The 11,650-nt window shown below is 37.7% G+C and overlaps 1 non-coding gene across 1 annotated transcript; it reads right to left on the bottom strand.

The window, feature by feature from the left end:
* Positions 1-11,332: 11,332 nt before the first annotated feature.
* LOC112700351 (small nucleolar RNA R71) lies at positions 11,333-11,440 on the bottom strand. Its single transcript, XR_003153259.1, has one exon. It is a non-coding gene; the product is annotated as a small nucleolar RNA R71 (small nucleolar RNA).
* Between the last annotated feature and the right edge of the window lie 210 nt (positions 11,441-11,650).

The following is an 11,650-nucleotide window of genomic DNA, read 5'->3' as shown; positions in this document are numbered from 1 at the left end:
TTAGTCAAAATAATGGAACTTTTCAAGGAACCCATCTAGAGAGCACAACCCAATTGATTGAAAAAAAATTTTTGTAACTTGCTTGAATTCATACTTTGTGAAGCATGTATTGAGCTAAGAACACAAGCTTGTGAGATTTGAGCCTATTAATGTGGTTACATCTTATAACCACTTATTTTCCATTCTTATGTGCAATTGTTCTCTTTCTATGATTGTGATCCTTGATTTGCTTGATTCTATATGCCCATTTATTTCTTGTATTCATGCATTTGTATGATTGAGGCCATTATTTCATTAGCCCACGTACCCAAATAGCCTACCTTTTTACTCTCCATTGTTAGCCAATTTTGAACCTATGCTTAACTAACTTGTTCTCATTCTAGCACATTACAAGCCCAAGGCGGAAAACCAATGAAAGTCCCTTGCTTGGATCTTTGATTAGCCTAGGCTAGTGAGAGTGTTTATTATTCAAAGTTGGTAAGGCTTGGGAACATTGGATGGGATAAAAAGGGTAGTACACTTCTATATTTAGGAATTGGGAATATATTCATGTATTGATTGAATGTATAAGACCTTATGCAATTGATGTCCTTGTACAAAGTATAAAAAGAAAAAAAAGAAGAGAAAAATAAAATGAAAGGAAAAAAGAAATATAAAAAAAAGAGAAGAAAAAGAAAGAAAAAAATAGAAAAAAGAAAGCAACAAAAAGGGGACAAAATGCCCCAAAGTGAAGCTCAGTAAAAGGGAATCAATGCATAAGTGTTATGAATCAAGAAATAAGATGCTTGAATATGTAAGAAAAAGTGAAAAATGGATAGTTAGATTAGTACTTAATTGTATAGGTCATCGCATAGGTTAGGTGGGAAAGTCTACACTAATCAAAGATCTAAACTCTAGTCCACTTAACCATAAATGATCCTACCTTGACCCTAACCCCGTTACAACCTAAATGAAAGACCTCATGATGAATGTATGCATGCATTGAATAGGTGTTGATTGTTAGAAGAAAATCAAATTTTGGAAAACATGATTAGGAGAGAATTGAGTGAATTACCCTTAGACACTTGAGTGAAAAGAGCGGATACACATCCGGTGAGGGTTCAAAAGTTCAATTACATGTCTTCACCATATTATCTGTATTATTGCAGGCTTGGATTTCTTTTGATAATTTAATACAATTGTGGTTTGGACTTGATCCCTATTGCTCTAGCTCTTATGCTTATATATGTTCTCTTGGAAGTTGAGTTATGTTGACCCAAGCATTTGTACTCACTTTAGGTAGTTGCATTTAGATAGGATTCATATAGTTTAGTTACATCAAATAAAGATCATACCCCTTGTTTCCTTCTTATTTTAGCATGAGGACATGTTAAGGTTTAAGTGTGGGGAGGTTGATAAACCCCATTTTTAGGGTTTATCTTGTATTGAATTTAGAGTATTTTGATGACCTTTTCTCGCATTTAGCTTATGAATTAGCATGGTTTTGTTATCTCTCCTGTATTTATGCTTAAGTGTAAAAACATGCTTTTTAAGCCTTTAATTTGATAATTTTAATTCATCCTTGATTCCATAAGATGCTTTGATGTGTTTGCTAGTAATCTCAGGTTGAAAGGCTAGGCATGGATCAAAGGAGTAAGGAAGGAAGCATGCAAGTGGAGAGAAGCACAAAAAGCCAAAGAATTGATCTCGGCAAAGAACGCGCACGCGCACAAGGTGCTCGCGCACACATTGCGAAATCAGCCAGGGATGTGCACGCGTACCGTGCGCACACGCGTCGTAGTCCACATGTGATTCTGTTATTGCAACACGTGCCTGGTGATTTTGGAGGGTTTCAGCAACCAACTTTGGCGCCAAACTGCATATAAGAACCAAGGATTGAAGGGGATTAACACACATTCACATCCACACACTCATTCTACAAGTTTTCTTAGATATTTTTAGTTAGTTACATTTGTAGAGGGAGAGACTCCAACCTCTCTCTAGGGTTCATCTTCATTTTTCTCAACTCTCAACCATTCCTTGGTTAGATCCATTGCAACTCTCAATTTACTTTGTTCATGTTGTAGATCCTCTTCTCTAATCTCAATTAGTGTTTGTAATTGTTCAATTCTCATAGATTTTAGATTTAACTTTGTTGTTTTGGATTCTATTAATGCATTGGAAATCTCGTTTTCATTGTTGTTCATTGTTGATTGTTGTTAATCTCTTGTATTGAATTACTTTGATTTTAAGTTTCTTCTCAATTCTACTATGTCTTTTATTCTTGCTCCCCAAGTGTTTGATAAAATGCCAACTTTAGATTTGGAGTAGCATTCTCTCACTTGGCCTAGTGGTTGAGTCATTGGAGATACTTGAATAATGGATGTCAATTGTTGATTAAGGATTGAGAATTGCTAATTGACTTGGAGTGCACTAAAGCTAGACTTCCCTAGGGTAAGACTAGGACTTGTGACTCAAGTTAATTACTTTTACTTGACTTTCCTCTATGATTAGGGGTTAACTAAGTGAAGCAACACTCCATTGTTATCATAATTGAAGGAAGCTATAGTGATGGAACTTCCAATGTTCAACCTTGGCCAAGGTTTTTAATATTGATCGATTGTTGTTCTCCTTTATTAGCACTTTTATGCCACACTCTTTAAACCACAAAAGAACACTTAACCAATAACATGCATCCTTGTAGCATTCCAAGGGAGGAGCGTCTGCGTGGATTGCGCAGCCAAGAAGCCAAAGCCAGGAGCCAAGCTACGAGCCGGCACGTGTAGCTGCTAAGTCATGATCCTCATGGACGCGTCCATGTATGTTACGCTTGCGCGCAGATTGCAATTTCCCCAAGGGCGCGTACGCGTGCTGTGCGCGTACGCGTCGATGGACGCACATGATTTTTTTTAAGAAGGCACATGACAAGAGCATGGAAACAGTTGGAAGCCCCATTTTGGGGAAGTATTTTGGTGGGAAAAGCTTAAAAAGACAAAGGGTTGAAGGGTTAAGGGACTTTTAGGTCATTTTACATTTTTCTAGATATTTTCTTAGAGTTAGTTACATTGTGGGTAGAGAGAGAATCTCCAACTTCTCTCTAGAACTTTCACTCTTCTCAAATCCCCATTACCATTCTCCATTGATTTTCTTGGTGAGATCCATTGTAATACACTTTATTTTGATGTAATTAGTAGATCTACTCTTCTCATATTCTCAATTAGTGTACTTTGATCCTATCACTTGGAATCTAGCTTAGCTTTTGATTACTTGGATATTGGAACTATTGATTTGAGGTAATTTCATGTCCATTACTTGTGATTGTTCAATTGTAGTTAATTGTATGATTTAGATCTCTTCAATTCCATCCTTTATTCTAATTCCTCAATGGCTATTATGAATGCTCATCAATTGTTTGATAAAATGCCAATGCTAGTTATGGAGTAAAAAAATCTCTCACTTGGCTTAGGGTTTGGATCGTTAAGAAAGTTGAATAGTGAATGTCAATTGTTGATTGAGAATTAAGGTTTGCTAATTGGTTTAGGATGCACTAAAATTAGATTCCCTTAGGGTGAAGATAAGACTTGTGATCCAAGCTAATTACTTTCACTTGATGCTCCTCTATACTTAGGGGTCAACTAAGTGGAGCAAGACTTAATTGTTATCATCATTGAAGGAAGCTATAATGATAGAGTTCCTAATACCAACTCTAGGCCAAGTCCTTTAATATTGATTGTTTGTCATCTACTTTTACTATCAATACATCAAGTCACAAACAAAAGTTTCCCAATCAATAACATGCATTCTCTAGCAATTCCAAGGGAGGACGACTCAGGAGATTAATACTCTCGATTTTAGATTGTAGAATTGTTTGATGCGAGGTTTAAGTGTTGATTAGACTATACTCACGATTGTACTCTCTATTGAATTCTATATCAACATGCTAAATTTCGTTTATCAAAATGGTGCCGTTGCCGGGGAATGCACACGAGTGCCATGTTTTTTGTTAATGTAAATATGTGAATATTGTGAATATGTTTGTCTTTTGCTTGTTTGTTAGTTTTCATTAGCTTTAGATCTCCATTAATTTTGTTCCTATTTGCCACTATGAATTCTCGTCCTTATGGTTTTGGATATGACTATGACTATGTTGTAGGCGATGAAAACTTGAATGATGGCTCACATTATGGGAGAGATGAATTCTAAGGAAGGGAGCCACATCCATATGAGCAATCATCATGGCAACCTTCCCCTTCAAGTTACTATGATGGTAATCCTTCCTATAATGCATATCATTCTTATGGATATGATGATTCTTATCATGGTTATACCACTCAACCACCATCATTCTATGCACCATATTCTCAACCCACATCTTATTTCCACCAATTGCCTACATATGATCCAAATCTATATTCCCCCTATGCATACTCTTGTGACGATTATGAACAAGCAACCCTTGAATCACCACCACTCCAACATCTTTACCCTCCAAACCAAGTCCCCATAGATGATACACTTGGTATCATTCTTCAAGAGCAAGAAGAGCTCCAAACCGCACTCACTAGTTTCACCTCTACCCTCCAAGAATCTATGTCCCGTATAATTCCACCTTCTACCAACAACCAAGATAACTTCCCACCTCCAAGCTTTGATGAAACTCCTTCCCAACTATATCATGATTCCCCCTCTCCACCACAAACCTCCATGGAAGCATATCAATGTCCATCAATCCAAGAGCAATACGATTCTACTTATGTTATCAAGGCAGAACAAGAATCAAGGGATCGTTTCAAGGAAGAAATGGATCGACTTCAAGCAACCATCCGTCAAAAGATGGACTCTTGGAATTCATACAACAAGCAAAGCATCTCCATGGATGAATGTGAAAAATCAACCGATGAAATGAGCATGAAGGAGATTTTAAGATCCCAACATAAGGACAAGGAGATGGGATACATCTTACAACAAGTAGAGGAGGAAGAGATAATTGAAGAAGAAGAAACGGTTGAAGAGTTAGAGGAAGTTAAATAAGAGGTGGATTTCAAGTTTGAGAACACTTCCACACCAAGTGATATTGTTGATGATCTTGTAGAAGTTGTTGAAGTCTCTCCCATTAAACTTGAAAATGATGTTGAAGAGGATAATGCGCAACCTCCAAAGCATAGTATGAGTAATGAAAGATTGGAAGAGATTGATCAAGAGATGGATTCAATCATTGAGAATTTTTTATCTATAATTGAATCCCCTCCTATTGGGCTTGAAATTGAGTTCAAAGGAAAAGATGCACAACCTCCCATGCCGTTGGTAAGCAATGAAGAAGAGAATGAATTGGAAGGAAGCTACCAAGAGGATGAGGTTGAAATTGAGGAAGCTTGTGATGAAGTGGAGGTAATCAAGGAAGAGTACAAGGGAGTGGAGCTTGCAAGATCATTGGGACCACCCCTTCCTAAGTCACCATCCAACATAACATTCAAGTGGGTAAAATTTTTATCTCTAATCTTTACTTTCCCACTTGAATTTGGTTTTCTTAAGATGGATGGGCAACTTAGAGCTCTTTGTGGATTGAGGAGTAAGAAAGAGTCATGTAGTAATTGGAAACATCACTCTAAGTTCATGATAGATGCTTGCTCAAGGTTGAATGGCAATGGGTGGTGTAGAACCAAATTGCATGGGTGTAGGAGAATGTTTGGAGGCCTAATTGAGAATTTAATGAGTTTGCCACCCAAATGGAAGCATGAAGATCAAGAAAAAAAGGGGGTTGACAAACAGAGTATGGGACCCCGGAACATACTTAGAGCACTATCAACTTAGGGGCATTGTCACTTGCTGCCCCCTTGAAGGCCTTGTACGTTTAAATTGGGATCCCAGAGGCTATTGGAAGAGCAAACACTGGTGGGGATTTGAAGAAGAGTTCAAGCATAAGCCACCCTAGCAAGGACTCCACCAAATGTCCAACTTAAGGACTTAAACTAAAAGTGCTAGGTGGGAGACACCCCACCATGGTAAACTCTTTCCACTCTCTTCTAATTTTGTTTAATAAGTGATTTGAGTTACCATTGTAGGTAGGTCTTCCTTTCATAATTAGCTTGTTTGTGTACATTAGTTGCTAGCATATTAACATGTATGTTGTGCTTAGTAGAAATGGAATAAATCTCAAAACCAACTTGCATTTTAGAAAGTGTGTGGTTTTTGACTAAATAAGGAGTTGTAGGCACCATGGGGAGTCTTTGGGCAATTTAGAGCTTTTAGGCATTCTCTTGAAAAAAAAAAAAGGGAGGACGCGAGCGCACGCAGTACGCGCACGCGTCCATGCGCGGATGCACCACCATACACCTTCCAGAGAGTTGCGCCTGCTCTGGGCCAGCATCATGCCTCCGGCCCAACTCCTTGCACGCATGCGCGCACAGTACGCACACGCATCCTTACCGACTTTCACCACCCACGCGTAAGCGCCTAAGGCGCGTACGCGTCGATCCCCAAATCCATCAATACATGCGGATGTGCACCATGCGCGCGCGCGTCATTTAAAAAAATGGACCATAATATGCAACCTCCTTACATTATGTTCATTCTCTCACAATAACTAGTATGCTTTGATTGTGTAACTTCTTGCGACTTAACATCACTTTCAATTTTTCATAGTTACACAACTGGACTTTATTGTTTGTAACACCAATTATTGTGAAGTCCATTTTGGCACTTCTATATTTTCATGCTTGTGAATATGACCGTTGCGCATAACTTGCAATTCTCTCCCCGTTAGGAAATTCTCCATCATACCACTAATTACCAACTTCACTTTTCTAACTCACTGATTTCCTTAACCACTAACTTCACTTTTCCTTACACTTGACCTTTTAACCATTCCCTTAAGGTATGATGGTGCATATGCCTAATCTGTGAGAATTGTGACACTTTGATTAGAATCCTGAATTCTTGGTTTATGTTTCCAATTTTTCTAGGCTAACTTGCAAACCAAGTTTTCTATTCCAAGTTCACATCATGATGACTTGCCATTCATCTTGCATCCTGAATATGCTCCTATTTGCTTCATACTACATGTTTAATTGCTCATATTCTACCATATTCTACTTTCAGGATGTCGGACAAAAGAAAGAGGAAGAGAACACTAGAACCTACTCTTTCCTCACTTCAAGCATATGCTCCACAAACTTCTAGATCTCGCCCTGACCTTCCGGATTAGCATCGGGGACGATGCTTAATCTTAAGTGTGGGGAGGTCGCCTTTGGCACCACATTTTGGGCGCATTTCCTAGTTATATTTTCCTAACATTGTGTTAGATATTTTGGACACATTTTGGTTGTTGCATACTCTTTTATTTTGGATGTTAGATATTAGTAGATTTTTCTCTATATAGTTATCTTCTTAGTAGCTTGTAGTTGTGATTAGAAAATATTTTGGGATTATTAAGACGTAGTCAACCCTTTTAAATATGAAATTTATTTTAATTGGAAATAGAAAAGGAAAACTAAGAAATTTTGGAATTTTTCAATCACAACAATGCTTAGTCAAAATAATGGAACTTTTCAAGGAACCTGATGAGCAGATAATTTATACGCTTTTTGGCATTGTTTTTAGTATGTTTTTAGTATGTTCTACTTAGTTTTTAGTATATTTTTAGTAGTTTTTAGTCAAAATTCACTTTTCTAGACTTTACTATGAGTTTGTGTGTTTTTCTGTGATTTTAGGTATTTTCTGGCTGAAATTGAGGGACCTGAGCAAAAATCTGATTCAGAGACTAAAAAGGACTGCAGATGCTGTTGGATTCTGATCTCCCTGCACTCGAAGTGGATTTTCTGGAGCTACAGAAGCCCAATTGGCACGTTCTCAATGGCGTTGAAAAGTAGACATCCTGGGCTTTCCAGAAATATATAATAGTTAAGACTTTGCCCGAGATTTGATGGCCCAAATTGGCGTTCCAAATCAGCTCAAAACTGTCCGGCGTTAAACGCCGGAACTGGCACAAGAATGGGAGTTAAACGCCCAAACTGGTACAAAAGCTGGCGTTTAACTCCAAGAGAAGTCTCTACACGAAATTGCTTCAATGCTCAGCCCAAGCACACACCAAGTGGGCCCGGAAGTGGATTTTTATGTCATTTACTCATCTTTGTAAATCCTAGGCTACTAGTTCTCTATAAGTAGGACCTTTTGCTATTGTATTTTCATTTTTAGATCCTTTGATCATCTTTACATCTTTGAATCTTTTGATCACGTTTTGGGAGCTGGCCTCTCGGCCATGCCTAGACCTTGTTCTTATGTATTTTCAACGGTGGAGTTTCTACACACCATAGATTAAGGTGTGGAGCTCTGCTGTACCTCGAGTATTAATGCAATTACTATTGTTCTTCTATTCAATTCAGCCTATTCTTGTTCTAAGATATTCATTTGCACCCAAGAACATGATGAATGTGATGATTATGTGACGCTCATCATCATTCTCACTTATGAACGAGTGCCTGACAACCACTTCTGTTCTACAAGCAAACAAGGCTTGAATGTTTATCTCTTGGATTTCTTAATCGGAATCTTCGTGGTATAAGCTAGAATTGATGGCGGCATTCAAGAGAATCCGGAAGGTCTAAACCTTGTCTGTGGTATTCTGAGTAGGATTCAAGGATTGAATGACTGTGACGAGCTTCAAACTCCTGAAGGTTGGGCGTTAGTGACAGACGCAAAAGAATCAATGGATTCTATTCCGACCTGATTGAGAACCGACAGATGATTAGCCGTGCTGTGACAGAGCGCGTTGAACATTTTCACTGAGAGGATGGGAGGTAGCCACTGACAACGATGAAACCCTACATACAGCTTGCCATGGAAAGGAGTAAGAAGGATTGGATGAAGACAGTAGGAAAGCAGAGAGACGGAAGGGACTAAGCATCTCCATACGCTTATCTGAAATTCCCACCAATGAATTACATAAGTATCTCTATCTTTATCTTTATGTTTTATTCATCATCCATAACCATTTGAGTCTGCCTGACTGAGATTTACAAGATGACCATAGCTTGCTTCATACCAACAATCTCCGTGGGATCGACCCTTACTCGCGTAAGGTTTATTACTTGGACGACCCAGTGCACTTGCTGGTTAGTTGTGCGAAGTTGTGATAAAGAGTTGAGATTGCAATTGTGCGTACCATGTTGATGGCGCCATTGACATCACAATTTCGTGCACCAAGTTTTTGGCGCCGTTGCCGGGGATTGTTCGAGTTTTCGGCAAGCTTTTGGTCTGGTAACATCAGTGCCAAATTTTTTATCCAGCAACAGCACCAAGTTTTTGGCGCCGTTGCCGGGGATTGTTTGAGTTTGGACAACTGACGGTTCATCTTGTTGCTTAGATTAGGTATTTATCTTCAGAGTTCTTAAGAATGAATTCTAGTGTTTCAAGGTGATGTTCTTATCATCACCAAAGCTGATTGATTCTCATCAATTTAGCTCTTGAATGCAATGTCCTGCTGAAGCTTGGCTAGCCATGTCTAATTCCTTTAGACTGAAGCTTTAGACTAACATTGCATGATTCCTGGAATTCTCATTAAGAATTTTGATACCTTTATTTTATTCTCCACTTAATTTTCGAAAAAAAACAAAAAAAATTACAAAATCATAAAAACAAAAAATATTGCATGTTTCTTGATAAGTCTAGTGTCTCATGTTAAGTTTAGTGTCAATTGCATGTTTCTGTTCTCCTTGCATTCATTCATATGTCTTAAGTGATCTTCAAGATGTTCTTGATGATTTCATTGCTTTGATCTTTAAATTCTCATGACTTGAGTGTTTTGTGTTTCTCATATGCACTCTCATTTTGTTAGTGTCAGTAGTATACAAACTGCTACGTTTGGTGTCTTGAATGCATTGTTATTTGATCTTATTTGTATTTTGATTATTCCTCATCATAAAAAATCCAAAAATATTTTTAATTTGTGTCTTTTCAAGTCAATAATACAGAGAATTGAAGATTCAGAACCTACAGCAGAGGAATTACATAGAAAAAGGCTGGGCGTTCAAAACGCCCAGTGAAGAAGGGCAAACTGGCGTTTAAACGCCAGCCAGGGTGCCTGGCTAGGCGTTTAACGCCCAAAAGGGTAGTAGTTTGGGCGTTTAACGCCAGGATGGCACAAGAGGGAAGATTTTGTTTTCAATTCAAATTTTTTTCAAGTTTTCAATATTTTTCAAAATCAAATCTTCTTCAAATCATATCTTTTCAATCAAACCTTTTTCAAAATCAATTTTTTTCCATTTTCAAAGATACTTGCTATCAATTAATGATTTGATTGAACATTTCAAGTATGTTGCCTTTTCTGTTGAGAAAGGTTTAATGTTTGAATCATATCTTTTCTTGTTAGCAAAGTCATTAATTTTTAAAATCAAATCTTTTTAAATTGTTTTTCAAATCATATTTTCTCAATCACATCTTTTTAAAATCAATCATATCTTCTTAACCACATCTTTTTCAAAATAGTTTTCAATCAAATCTTTTTTATTTCTAATTTCAAAATCTTTTTCAAAAATCACTTGATTTCTTTTCCACTCTTGGTTTTCGAAAATCAATTAGTGTTTTTCAAAATGTTTTTAAAACTTTTACTTAATTTTCGAAAATTTCTTCCCCTCTTCCCACATCCTTCTATTTATGGACTAACACTATTCCTCAATGCACAATTCAAACTCCATCTTTCTTGATAAGTTCGAATTTTCTACCTCTTCCTTCCATTTTTCTTTTCCTCTGACACCTCAAGGAATCTCTATACTGTGACATAGAGGATTCCATATTTTCTTGTTCTCTTCTCTTTTATATGAGCAGGAGCAAAGACAAAAGCATTCTTGTTGAGGCTGACCCTGAACCTGAAAGGACCTTGAAGCGAAAGCTAAGAGAAGCTAAGGCACAACTCTCTGTAGAGGACCTAACAGAAATCTTTAAAGAAGAAGACATGCCAGCCGAAAACAACAACAATGCCAACAATGCAAGAAAGGTGCTGGGTGACTTTACTGCACCTACTCCTGACTTCTATGAGAGAAGCATCTCTATCCATTCCATTGGAGCAAACAACTTTGAGCTTAAGCCTCAATTAGTTTCTCTAATGCAACAGAATTGCAAGTTTCATGGACTTCCATTGGAAGATCCTCATCAGTTTTTAGCTGAATTCTTGCAAATCTGTGACACTGTCAAGACCAATGGGGTTGACCCTGAGGTCTACAGACTTATGCTATTCCCTTTTGCTGTAAGAGACAGAGCTAGAATATGGTTGGACTCACAACCTAAAGAAAGCCTGAACTCTTGGGAAAAGCTAGTCAATGCCTTCTTGGCAAAGTTCTTTCCACCTCAAAAATTGAGTAAGCTTAGAGTGGAAGTCCAAACCTTCAGACAGAAGGAAGGAGAATCCCTCTATGAAGCTTGGGAAAGATACAAACAATTGATCAGAAAGTGTCCCTCTGATATGCTTTCTGAATGGAGCATCATAGGTATTTTCTATGATGGTTTGTCTAAACTGTCCAAGATGTCTTTGGATAGCTCTGCTGGAGGATCTCTTCATCTGAAGAAGACGCCTACAGAAGCTCAAGAACTAATTGAAATGGTTGCAAATAACCAATTCATGTACACTTCTGAAAGGAATCCTGTGAACAATGGTACTAATCAGAAGAAAGGAGTTCTT

The sequence above is a fragment of the Arachis hypogaea genome, chromosome 6 (assembly GCF_003086295.3).
Source record: "Arachis hypogaea cultivar Tifrunner chromosome 6, arahy.Tifrunner.gnm2.J5K5, whole genome shotgun sequence".
NCBI lineage: Eukaryota > Viridiplantae > Streptophyta > Magnoliopsida > Fabales > Fabaceae > Arachis > Arachis hypogaea.
This window is presented reverse-complemented; position numbering and strand designations above follow the sequence as displayed.